The following is a 12,614-nucleotide window of genomic DNA, read 5'->3' as shown; positions in this document are numbered from 1 at the left end:
TAGAAAGATCAAAGAAAAACATGGCATTGTAAACACGTGTGGTTGTTGTTAAATAAAAGTTCTACTTCTTCCAGAATATGGTTCTTTATTAGTAACCCACGGTATGTATGAATATAAAGAATACAATACATGTGGTCAAGAGTGCAAACTCCTTATAGACAGCAGAGGATTTGAACCTGGGCCACCGGCACTGTAATACCATTGCACTAACCACCACTCTACCAAGTCACCCCAAGACTATTTTGTATTTCCTTCCCCATTTTAATGAGAGTCTTTGACCTGAAACATTTGCTCTACTTACTCTTCCTACTGATGCAGCCTGACTTGGTGAGTAGTTCCAGCAATTTCTGTTTTATTGCTGAACTCAAATAATCTTTTATATTTAATTCACATGCTAAAATGGTTGCTAGTTGTGCAATTATGCATTGCATTAAGGTCTACTAGAACTCCAAATGAATTCTACTGATGGCTGAGAATAATACCCATTATCTGTCTGCATCTATAATTAATCTGAAGACTCACACTCACTGTAACACTATAAAGCAATAAAGCAGCCTTTAAATTTTGAAGGATTCAGCAACTTCCTGTCGAAACAGCAGCCAGAGGCCACTTTTGCAGCAGGGCCCTTTCACGCAGCTCAAGCTCATCAGTGGATACATGGGCCAATCAGAACACAGATGCTCTAATTACAGTCCAAAGAAATGGAGAGACTCTGCAGTTCAAATATTAATGCTGCTACCGGGTTACTAAATAGCCTCTCAAACTGGATAATTGATGAAAACCTGTGAAACTACAGATTATGCTAATTTAGCTACAGGACCTGCAACTGTAAATTCCAATGTGATAAACTCTTCCTCATCTACATAACCACAGTGGGTCAAGCCAGTAGAGCTATTGCCTTGCAAATGCAGCTACCCAGTGTGGTGAACTACATACACCTGTCTGGACACGCCCCCCACTGACTGCTCCTGTGGCTCCTCCCACAGACCCCGGTATAAAGGCGATCGAGGCCAGAGCCCGGCCTCTCAGTCTCCAGGATGTAGTATGGTGGTCACTCACTGCTTGTTCCTTCTTCCTGTCAATAAAAGCCGATATCTCGCCTTACGTCTCAGAGAGAGTCATTGATGGTGCACCACCCAGGTTGAAGTCTAACTTGCAGCGTAGAGTTTGAACACTCCCAGTAGCCAGCTCCTATTTCACCGATAAGTTCATTGGCCAATGTAAATTAGGGCTAGTGTGTACATGATTGGTAAAATCCGGAAGTCATTCATGGGAATGTGGTGAAGATAAAATGCAGCAAATAAAAACTAGTGGAGCCACAAAATATTCTGCAGGTGCTGAAAATCTTGAGAGGCACATGCAAAACACTGGAGGAAATCGATCAAGGAATGAGGAACGACTGCGCAGGCACGTGGACGTCAGCAAGTTAGACCAGCAGGAAGAGTATAAAAAGAAACCAGCTTTATAGAGCGGGCAACAGAGTAGAGGGAGTCAGAGTAGGAGGGCTTCAGCGATAACGGGTCGAGGCGAGGTAAGTTACGTGTGAAGAATAGCAATAGGAAGTGTTCTGTACCGGGCGTTGGATGTGGGATGTCAGTGGTTACAGCGGGACATCAGTAGGATGCAAAACTGGGCTGAGATGTGGCAGATGGAGTTCAACCCAGATAAGTGTGAGGTGGTTCAATTTGGTAGGTCAAATATGATGGCAGAAAATAGTATTAATGGTAAGGCTCGTGGCAGTGGGGAGGATCAGAGGGATCTTGGGGTCCGTGTCCATAGGACACTCAAAGCTGCTGCGCAGGTTGACTCTGTGGTTAAGAAGGCATACGGTGTATTGATCTTCATCAACCAAGGAAATCAGTTCAAGAGCTGTGAGGTAATGTTACAGCTATATAGGACCCTGGTCAAACCCTACTTGGAGTACTGTGCTCAGTTCTAGTCACCTCATTACAGGAAGGATGTGGAAACCATAGAAAGGGTGCAGAGGAGATTTACTAGGAAGTAGCCTAGATTGGGGAGCATGCCTTATGAGAACAGGTTGAGTGAACTCGGCCTTTTCTCCTTGGAGCGACGGAGGATGAGAGGTGACCTAATAGAGGTGTACAAGATGATGAGAGGCATTGATCATGTGGATAGTCAGAGGCTTTTTCCCAGGGCTGAAAAGGCTAACACGAGAAGGCACAGTTTTAAGGTGCTTGGAAGCAGATACAGAGGGTATGTCAGAGCTAAGTTTTACACAGAGTGGTAAGTGCATGGAATGGGCTGCCAGCGATGGTGGTGGAGACAGATATGATAGGGTCTTTTAAGAGACTCTTGAATAGGTACATGGAGCTTAGAAAAATAGAGGGCTGTGGGTAACCCTAGGTAATTTCTAAAGTAAGTACATGTTCGGCACAGCATTGTGGGCTGAAGGACCTGTATTGTGCTGTAGGTTTACTATGTTTCTAAGTTAGCAGGTCAGGTAGCATCTGTAGAGGTACAATGTACAGTCTACATTTCATGCCAAGACCCTTCATCAGGAATGGAGAAGAAGCCAGAATAAGAAGAAGCAAGGGAAGGGGCAGGAGCACAACCTGGCAGGTGATATGGGAGAACAGGTGAAGGGAAAGTGAGTGGGTCAGGGTAGTGGGTGATGTGAGAAGCTGTGAGCTTGACAGGTGAAAGAGGTAAAGGGCTGAAGAGGAAGGAATATGGTAGGAGAGGACAGTGTACCTTGGAAGAAAGTAAGGAGGTAGGGAACCAGAGGGAGTTCATGATGGCTTGAGAGGAGAGGAGAAGTGCTGAGATGGCCCATTAATGGAGAATGGGATTGCTCTGGAAATGGCTTGGACTCAGCATGATAAAAAAACTTCCTGTGTTGTAAGGGTGGATGGAGACGTGGAAAATTTCCCACTCCACGCTGCCTTGCAATGTTTTTGACGAAGTTTGTGCTAAGAGACTTGAGCTTTTTTGGTACAAGGAGATATGTTCTTAACCTTGGGTCCAAGACATAGGAAACCCAGGCGTTTTCTTTATAGGCAAGTGCTCTAAATCTGCCTCGTAGATGCTGTCCGACCTGCTGAGTGCTTCCAGCATTTTCTCTTTTTATTACAGATTTCCAGCCTCTGCTGTTTGTTTTGGATTTGAGTAGTCCAACCTCCTCTATTTTTCAATATTCACAGCTTCCAGCAAACTCAGTGCAACCAAAGGTGACCACTCACTAAAACTACCCTTCAACGGCCCTCCACACTGGGGATCGTTACATGCCATGCTACATTCATATGCCCAGAAGATGGGAAACAGAGACAAGTACTGAAAGTTGCACCACACCAACCATCATGCTCAATAAATAGACACGGAAGTTAAACAAAGAACATCAGGCTGTGCTTTGTTCCCAGAAATTGTACTGATGTGGCAAGATCTTTGGGGATACAAACTAAGCCTGGCTCTCGTTTCACAGATCAAAACAAGTGATTGAGAATCATCCAGAAAATGGTTATTTATGTACGCTCTGTGCTGATTATTTTACAGAGTAATTTTTTAAATAATCATCTTGGCAAATCTGCTTTGAAGCAAGAACACAAACTGTTAGAACCACTGTGCAAATCAATTTGCACCTCTGGCGTGAGCAGATATATTCAGGGTTAGATATAGATCTATCTGTGTTTGCAAAATTTAATATTAATACTGTGTATTCAGACAACATTGCAGAAAATATATATAAAGCATGAATAAACCACGAGGATTCATGGCTGTGATGATGTAATAGATCACTTCAGTGGAGGAGCAGACAGCAGCACAAATATGCTTAAGTCATGTGGAATAAATAACATAGCAAGGGGAGGCCTGGAAAATACAAGAAGTTTTTTTTTAATCTGTTGTGTCATTTCACACATTATTCATGAGTATTTTTCTATATTTTATATGCAATTTAATGTACAGGACAGAAGACCGTTCGGCCCATTTTTCTTTTTCCAGATTTTTGTAAACCCGTGAACACTACCTTAGTGTAGATTTTTTTTTATTTCTCCTCTCTTTTTGCAGTACTTATTTAATTTTATTTTCTCTTTTTATATTTACTTCTTAATGTAATTTATAGTTTATTTCTATGTATTGTAATCTACTGCTGCCACAAAAGAACAAATTTCACAACTTATGCTGGTGATTTTAAACCTGATTCTGATTTTTGAATAGATTGAAGCAACTTGGGTTTTGGGCATGTCTTCAGAATTTGACTTTATGATGCAGAAGCAAGAAAACCACCATTGGATCTCATGCAAATACCCATACACATGCACAGAACGCTTTTTTTTTGCTGTCCATTTATTCTATTGAAAGAAAGTAATAGGGTAAAAAAGATGGTATGTTGTCCATGGCGATTCGTACTTCCAGGCTTAGTTACCAGGCTGTTGAGTGATCAGAAACACAAGAGATTCCACAGATACTGGAAATCTTATTGCAAAGTGCTGGAGGAATACACTGAAAGGGCTTATTCTGCACTGTATCTCAATAAATAAATAAATTGCCATCTTCTATTCACAACATTTTTGTAAAAAGCGAACAAAGATGGCAATCTCACATTGAAGTTATACTTTAAAGTGACCACACTGATTGAAATATATTTACAATGCAACATTGGTGAATGCAATGGCACTGCCACTGCAGCCATTGTGATGAGGAAGAGCCAGACTGAATCATTAATTCATTGGAACTTCTTACTATCAGATGCCATCCTTAATCGTTAGTGGATGTCTTTCTTAAAAATTTGAACATCTTTTTCAAAACCCTCTTAAGTATTTTAATATCAGTCAAGGTCCATTGATGGAGTTTTATTTACAAAAGTGAACGTTTTGAAACTAAGTGATGGTGGAATTATATTCTTATGTTCTAACATCAAAATTTACTACTTTGAATTCACCTACTTCAAAGATGCTCTTTCCCCATTCTCACATTATTGAAATTCTTAGCCAATATAAGGGAAATACAGGCAGTTTTCAAGTAATCATCATATATTCATAAACAGGAAATAAATCCATGAGACACAGGAGCAGAATTAGGACATTTGGCCTTTCAGATCTACTCTGCCATTCCAACATGACTGACTTATTATCCCTCTCAATCCCATTCTCTTGCCTTCTCTCCATAACCATTGACACTGACTAATCAAGAACCTATCAACCCCCTCTTTAAATATACACTTGTCTACAGCTGTTTTTACAAAGTCAATGACAAGCCATAAGACCATTAGATATAGGAGCAGAATTAGGTCATTTGACCTATCGAGTCTGCTTTGCCATTTCATCATGGCTGATCCAATTTTCCTCTCAGCCCCAGTCTCCTATCCTTCTCCCTGTATCTCTTCATGCCCTGACCAATAAAGAATCCATCAATATCTGCCTTAAATCTACATAAAGACTTGGCCTCCACAGCCATCTATGTCAAAGAATTCACCACCCTCTGTTTAAAGAAATTCCTCCTCATCTCTGTTCTATTCTAAGGCTGTGCTGTCTTGTGCTAGAGGATGCATCCTCTCCACATCCACTCCATCTAAACTTTTCAATATTCAATAGGTTTCAATGAGATTATCCCTCATTCTTCTAAACTCCTGTACAGACACTCCCCATATCTTAACTCCTTCATTCTCAGAATCATTCTCATGAAGGTCCTCTGGATCATCTCCAATGCCTGCACATATTCTCTTAGATAAGGGACCCAAAACTGTTCATAATACTTCAAGTGCATCTGACCAATGCCTAACAAGTATCAGCACTACATCCTTGCTTTTATATACTAGTCTTCCCAAAATGAGGGAAGTCTTCCAGTGAGAGGGTTATATATGTATTTATTATTGTAACTTTTTATGCATTGCACTTTACTACTGTCACAAAAACAGCAAATTTAATTACCTATGTCAGTGATAAATAAACCTGGTTCTGATTCCCTGAACTGGAAAATTCAAAACTCAGGTTGGACGAGTTGCAGGTTATAAGGGTTACTCTGAGCATCCTCTTGCCCGCTGTGTTAATTCCCACATTGTACAATGGGTATAGAGTCATAGAATAATACAGTACAGAGACAAGCCCTTTGGCCTTAAATGTCCTTTCCTACCAGGTTGCCTATCTGAGCTAGTCCACTTGCCTGGCAATTGACCCACACCCTTCCTAACCAAGTATTTGTCTAAATGCCCTTTAAACATTGTAATTGTACCTACTTCTACTACTTCCTCAGGCAACTTGTTCTTTATGCCCATCACCCTCTGTGTGGAAAAGTTGCCCCTAATGTCATCTTTATATTTATCTCCTCTGATCTTAAATCTATACCCTCTAGTTTTAGACTTTCCTATACTGTGTAAAGGACAGTAACCATTCACTCTGTCTAGACCACTCATGATTTTTTATACTTTTATCAGGTCACCCTTGTGCTCCAGGGAAAAAAAGCCCGAGTCCATCCAGTCTCTCCTTATAACTCAATCCCTCCAGCACAGTAACATCTTTGTGAATCTTTTCTGCATACTTTCCAGCTTAATGACATCTTGTAGCTCGGCAACCAGAACCTGTACACTATACTCCAAGTCCAGTTTCACCAATTTCTTGTAGTTATACCATAATTTACCAATTCTTGTAATTAAAATCCTGATTAAAGAAGGCAAGTATGTAAAATGCCTTCTTTACCACACTTTCTACCTGTGTTGATACATTCAGGGAGCTATATACCTGTAATCCTAAATCCCTCTGTTCTGCTCTCCAGAACCCTGTCATTTACGATCTACTTTGAATTTGATCGAGATCCTGTGCAATCTTAGATAACCTTCAAAGTCCATTATACCACTAATGTTGGTTCTATCTGCCAACACATTAATCTCTTCCAAGTTGTTATAACATCTTGCTCACAGATATCCTTTTCCTTCCATCCACTCTTCCCCATTTCTGCAACTTAAAACACATTTGATTTCTCATTGTAATTGTTCTAATGAGGTACATTCACCTGAATAATTAAGACAATTTCTCTTAATTAAAAACAAAACTTTTCATTCTTGCTGATGTTATTTTAACTTCCAAGCATCTGCATGCATATTTTTCTTAATGGCAACGGTGTCAATGTAATCAAAGTTTATTTCATTTGGTTCTTTATGGGTTAGATTATCAGGAAAGTTTTTGTTTTAAGTTTTGCTTGTACTGGCATCAATGTGGTTTAAGAGGCAATTTGATTGCAGTTTGTAGGATTTTAAAGCAAACCAATAGACCATAAGACAATGAGATTTTGGAGCAGAATTAGGACATTTGACCCATCGAGTCTTCTCCACCATTTCATCAACGCTGATCCAAATTTCCTCTCAACCCCAGTCTCCTGCCTTCTTCCCATATCCAATCATGCACTGATCAATCAGAATCTATCACCTTCTGCCCTAAATGTACATAAAGACTTGACCTCCACAGCTGCCTGGGGCAAAGAATTCCACAGATTCACCACTCTCTGACTAAACAAAAATCCTCCTCATTTCTATTCTAAAAGGACGCCCCTCTAATCTGAAGCTGTGTCTTTTGGTCTTAGGCTCTCCCGCACAGGAAACATCCTCTCTACATCTACTCTCTCAAGACCTTTCACCCTTTGCCTTCCTCACCACAGACTTAACCTGCAAATTAACCTTTAGAGAATCTGTACAAGGACTCCCAAGTCCCTTTGCACCTCAATTCTTTCTTTGTAATTTCTCTCTATTTGGAAAACAGTCAACTGTTTCATTTCTTCTACCAAAGTGTGTGACCATACACTTCCCAACACTATAATCTTTCTGCCACTTGTTTGCCCATTATCATGTTCCATGCAAGTCCTTCAGTAGAGCTGATAGAGAGAAACACTTTCTATCTCAGGCAAATTTGAGACAATGGAATATGGACCAGCTAGAAAAATGGGCTGACAAATGGCGGATGGAATTTGATACATACAGTGTGATGTGTGGGAGGACAAACCAGGGTAGAAATTACACAGTGAACAATAGGACACTGAGGAGTGTGGTAGAGCAGAGGGATCTAAGAATACAGATCTCTTGAAAGTGGCATCACAAGTAGATAGGGCCATAAAGAGAGCTTTTAGCATATTGGCCTTCATAAATTAAAGTACCAAATACAGGAGTTGCAATGTTATGTCGAAGTTGTATTAAGACATTGGTGAAGCCTAATTTGGAGTATAGTATGCAGTTCTGGTCACCTATCCACAGGAAAGATATCAATAAGGTTGAATGAATACTAGCAAAATTTACAAGGTTGAATAGGTTAGGATTTCTAAAACATAGAACAATGAGGAAGAATTGTTAGAGGTATACATAATTATGAGGGGTATAGGGGTAAATGCAAGCAGTCTTATTCCACTGAGGATTGGGTGAGACTAGAAATAGAAGTTATAGTTTAAAGATTAAATATTTAAGGGAAACGTGAGAACTTTTTCAGTCAGAGGGTTGTGAGAGGGCAGAAGGAGCTGCCAGCAGAAGTGGTGGATGTGGGTTTGATTTCAACATGTAAGCAAAACTTGGATTAGTAAATGAATAGGAGAAGCACTGAGGGCTCTGGCCAAAGCGCAGGTCGATGAGACGATGCAGAGACAGGTGCAGTTCAGCATGGACTAGATGGGCCTAAAGGCCTACTTTGTGCAGCAGTGTTTAATGGCTTTAAAAATGACCTATGACTCTTTCCATGTCTTTGTATGCACCTAAAAAGACCTTGCACGTCTGCTGTCCTTGTCATCCCTGTTGTCACATCAAGTTTGCTTGATGTGAGTTGGTTTTCCGCATATTGACACCTAGAACTTCCATGTAGAATCTTCAACCTCTTCAGCTTTCACAAACATCTATAATAGTCGCTGCATTCGACAGGAGTTCACAAATACCCATCACAGATCCAGCTAGGTGTTTCAAAAAGGTCATAGATACCTACTGAACTTAGTTTTCTTTTTTGCATTATCTCCGGTGCATAAATAGAGATGAAAAGTTCTTCCATATCGTGGAAATACTAATGTAGATTTTTAGCAAATTTGTAACAGTAATAGATGAAATATAGCTTTTGAATTCAGGAAGTGGATTCACTTTGATGCAATATTGTGGTTGAAAACACTCCAGAGAGTTGCTTTCAATCTTGAATTGATTATATTTAATAAACATGTGAACATATCTTTTCAATGTAAAAAATTCAAAGCTTATGCCACTTTTTAAAATTTGTTGGTAGTTAATAATATAATTAATTGCCTGTTTGATAAGCCAAAATATTGAATAAAATGACATTAATGCTTCAATTTTTACTGAGATTGTACCAATGTATTAATTATTCAATGGTACATTTTTGCAACATATCGAGCACAGGACTTTGATCAGTCACTGAAAGATACTCCTTGGACTCCTAGAGCCACAGAAGTGAGCAAAATGCAATACAAATCATTATGTAGACTCCATATAATCTCAGAAGACTGCACAACTCGTAACTAAAATGACAATTCTGTTCATACAGCATTAAATTGCTATTATGCGATTCCTGTCACAGCCCTGATCTCAAAACCCACTGGATTTTTGTAAATCTCTACAACTCATCTAAGTAAACCAAATATGACTGATTTTCCTGCAATAAAATAAGTTTCCCTACTATCATTTAAGCAACAGAAAAAGAGAAGCAAGTTGTATCATATAAACAAATATTATAAAGCATTTATATTAGAGGTAAATAGAGAATACTGCTGTTACTTACATTATAATTTTATCTGCTTACATACAGTGTGTCGATAATTCTTTGTCCAGTGCTATCACTTTCTCTATTCAAGTTTATTTATTACTTCTCAAATCCTGAAATTAATTGCTGTGTAAAAATGGAAGAAAAAAAGAATTAACATTTGGTTTCTGGCAAAGGATCTTTGATTTGAAGGGTTAATATTTTTAGTATTGAAACCATCCTCACCAGCTAAATATTTCCAATATTTTATGCTTCTATTTCAGATTTCCATCATCTGCATCTTTTATTTTATTTTTTGTCATGTAAATATCTTTCTTGCCATTTGTTGAAAGGTTGCCTTGAAATTAAATCACAAACGAGAAAATCTGCAGTTACTGGAAACCCGAGTAGCACACACAAAATGCTTCAGCAGGGTCTTGCCTGAAACTTCAACTGTACTTTTTTCCATAGATGCTACCTGGCCTGTAAGAGTTCCTCCAGCATTTTGTGTGTTGCCTTGTAATTAAAACCTGTTTCCAACTGAAAGACATGGAAGGATGGAGGGTTTTTTTTCCATTCTTAGTGGAGAGAGTGAGCAGCTTCAAGTACCTCGGTGTCAAGATCTCTGAGGATCTAACCTGGTCCCAACATATCGATGTAGTCATAAGGAAGGCAAGACAGTGGCTATACTTTATTAGGAGTTTGAAGAGATTAGGCATGTTAACAAATACACTCAAAAACTTCTACAGTTGTACTGTGGAGAGCATTCTGACAGGCTGCATCACTGTCTCGTATGGGTGGGCTACTGCACAGGACTGAAAGAAGCTGCAGAAGGTTGTAAATCTAGTCAGCTCCATCTTGGGCACTAGCTTACAAAGTACCCAGGACACTTTTAGGGAGCGGTGTCTCAGAAAGGCAGCATCCATTATTAAGGACCTCCAGCACCTAGGGCATGCCCTCTTCTTACTGTTATCATCAGGCAGGAGGTACAGAAGCCTGAAGGCACACACTCAGTAATTTGGGAACAGCTTCTTCCCCTCTGCCATCCTAAATGGATATTGAAGCTTTGGACACTACCTCGCTTTTTTTTATATACAGTGTTTCTGTGTTCTTGCACATTTTTTAAATCTATTCAATATTGATTTACTTGTTTATTTATTATTATGTTTTATTTTATTATTAGATTTTTCTCTCTCTGCTAGATTATGTATTGCTTTAAACTGCTGCTGCTAAGTTAACAAATTTCACATCACATGCTGGTGATAATAAACCTGATTCTGATTCTCATTTTGAAATACAAATTGTCATGTATTTAACACTTCAGTAATACTTGAGTAATATTGTAAATAAATTGTTTGATTAGGCATTCTTTGTTGGTTACATAATTCATTACAGGTTATGTGTAAAAGTATTGTATGTGAATGACATACATCATTACACAGTGTCATAAGTGTGCATCTCACTTAAGTAACAACAAACTGCATATACATTTATCCTGGTCTCCCCAGATTTTGCCTTCAATTAGTTTTATGATTTGCAACTACAAAACATAACAACAGCAACAAGGAAGTTTTAATGAACCTGAGGTGACTAGTTACCTGTTGAAGCACAGCAAGACATTTGAGTTAAAAAAAAACCACAGCAAGAAACAGTTAAGTAAAAACACAGTGCAGCAGGTACTTCTTCACAAAGGGACAGTGATGGTTGAGTTCTAAAAAAAAGGCAGAAAATGGGCTCATAAGCAATGAGTACTGGCAATAATCATAAATCTAAAAAAAAGCTGAAATGACTGGCTACATCAGAAAGATAGATGCATTTGATTGCACAAGAGATAACTGGATGATGCATACTGAGTGAATGGAGCTGGTTTTTGAAGCAAATGAAACAGCCAATAAAAAGTGAGTGCCAGTTTTCATGAGTGCAATTGGTGGAGTAGCATACAGTTTGCTTAGAAGTTTAACTGTTCCAACCAAACTAGCAAAATGAGCTTTTCTGATATCATGAAAGTAATGCAGGAGCATTTAGAACCAAAACCATTGTTGATTGCAGAATCTTTAGGTTTCATAAGCAGAATCAAAAGGAAGGAGAGACTATTTAGCGCCCATGGCTGAATTGACGAAGTTGTCTAAAGAAAAATGTTTTAAGCCTTTTCTGTTCAAGGGCATTGGTGCTTCCATACCAGGTGTTGAAGCAACCAGCAGTATATTCTCAACCACACACCTATCGAAGTTTGTCAATGTTTTAATACATACGTAATCGTCACAAATTTTTGACTACATGGAGATGCTGCCATGCCTCCTGAAATCAATGATCAGCTCCCTGCTCTTGCTGACATTCAGTAAGAGGTTGTTGTTGTGGCACCACTCAGCCAGATTTTCAATCTCCCTCTTATATGCTGATTCGGCCAATGACAGTGGTGTTGTCAGCAAACATAAATATGGCATTGGGGCTGTGCTTAGCATCACAGTCATAAGTGTAAAGTGAGTAAATCAGGGAACTAAGCACACAGCCTTGTGGTGCATTTGTGCTGATGGAGATTGTGGAGGAAATATTACCAATCCAAATTGACTAGTGTCTGCAAGTGAGGAAATCAAGGATCCAATTGCACAAGGAAGTATTGAGACCAATGTCTTCAAGTTTATTGATTAGTTTTGAGGAAATCATAGAATTGAATGCCAACCAGTAGTTGATAAGGTGCATCCTTATGTATGCATCTTTGTTCTCGGGTTGAGGAAAGAGCCAATGAAATGAAATGGCACCTGTTGCACTGGGTGGCAAATTGGAGCCGTGTGAGGTGGTTCATTTTGGTAGGTCAAATATGACGGCAGAAAATAGTATTAATGGTAAGGCTCGTGGCAGTGTGGAGGATCAGAGGGATCTTGGGGTCTGAGTCCATAGGATGCTCAATGCTGCTGCGCAGGTTGACTGTGCGGTTAAGAAAGTATA

Source organism: Hypanus sabinus, chromosome 2 (genome assembly GCF_030144855.1).
Source record: "Hypanus sabinus isolate sHypSab1 chromosome 2, sHypSab1.hap1, whole genome shotgun sequence".
Lineage (NCBI taxonomy): Eukaryota > Metazoa > Chordata > Chondrichthyes > Myliobatiformes > Dasyatidae > Hypanus > Hypanus sabinus.
Note: the sequence above shows the minus strand (reverse complement) of the source record.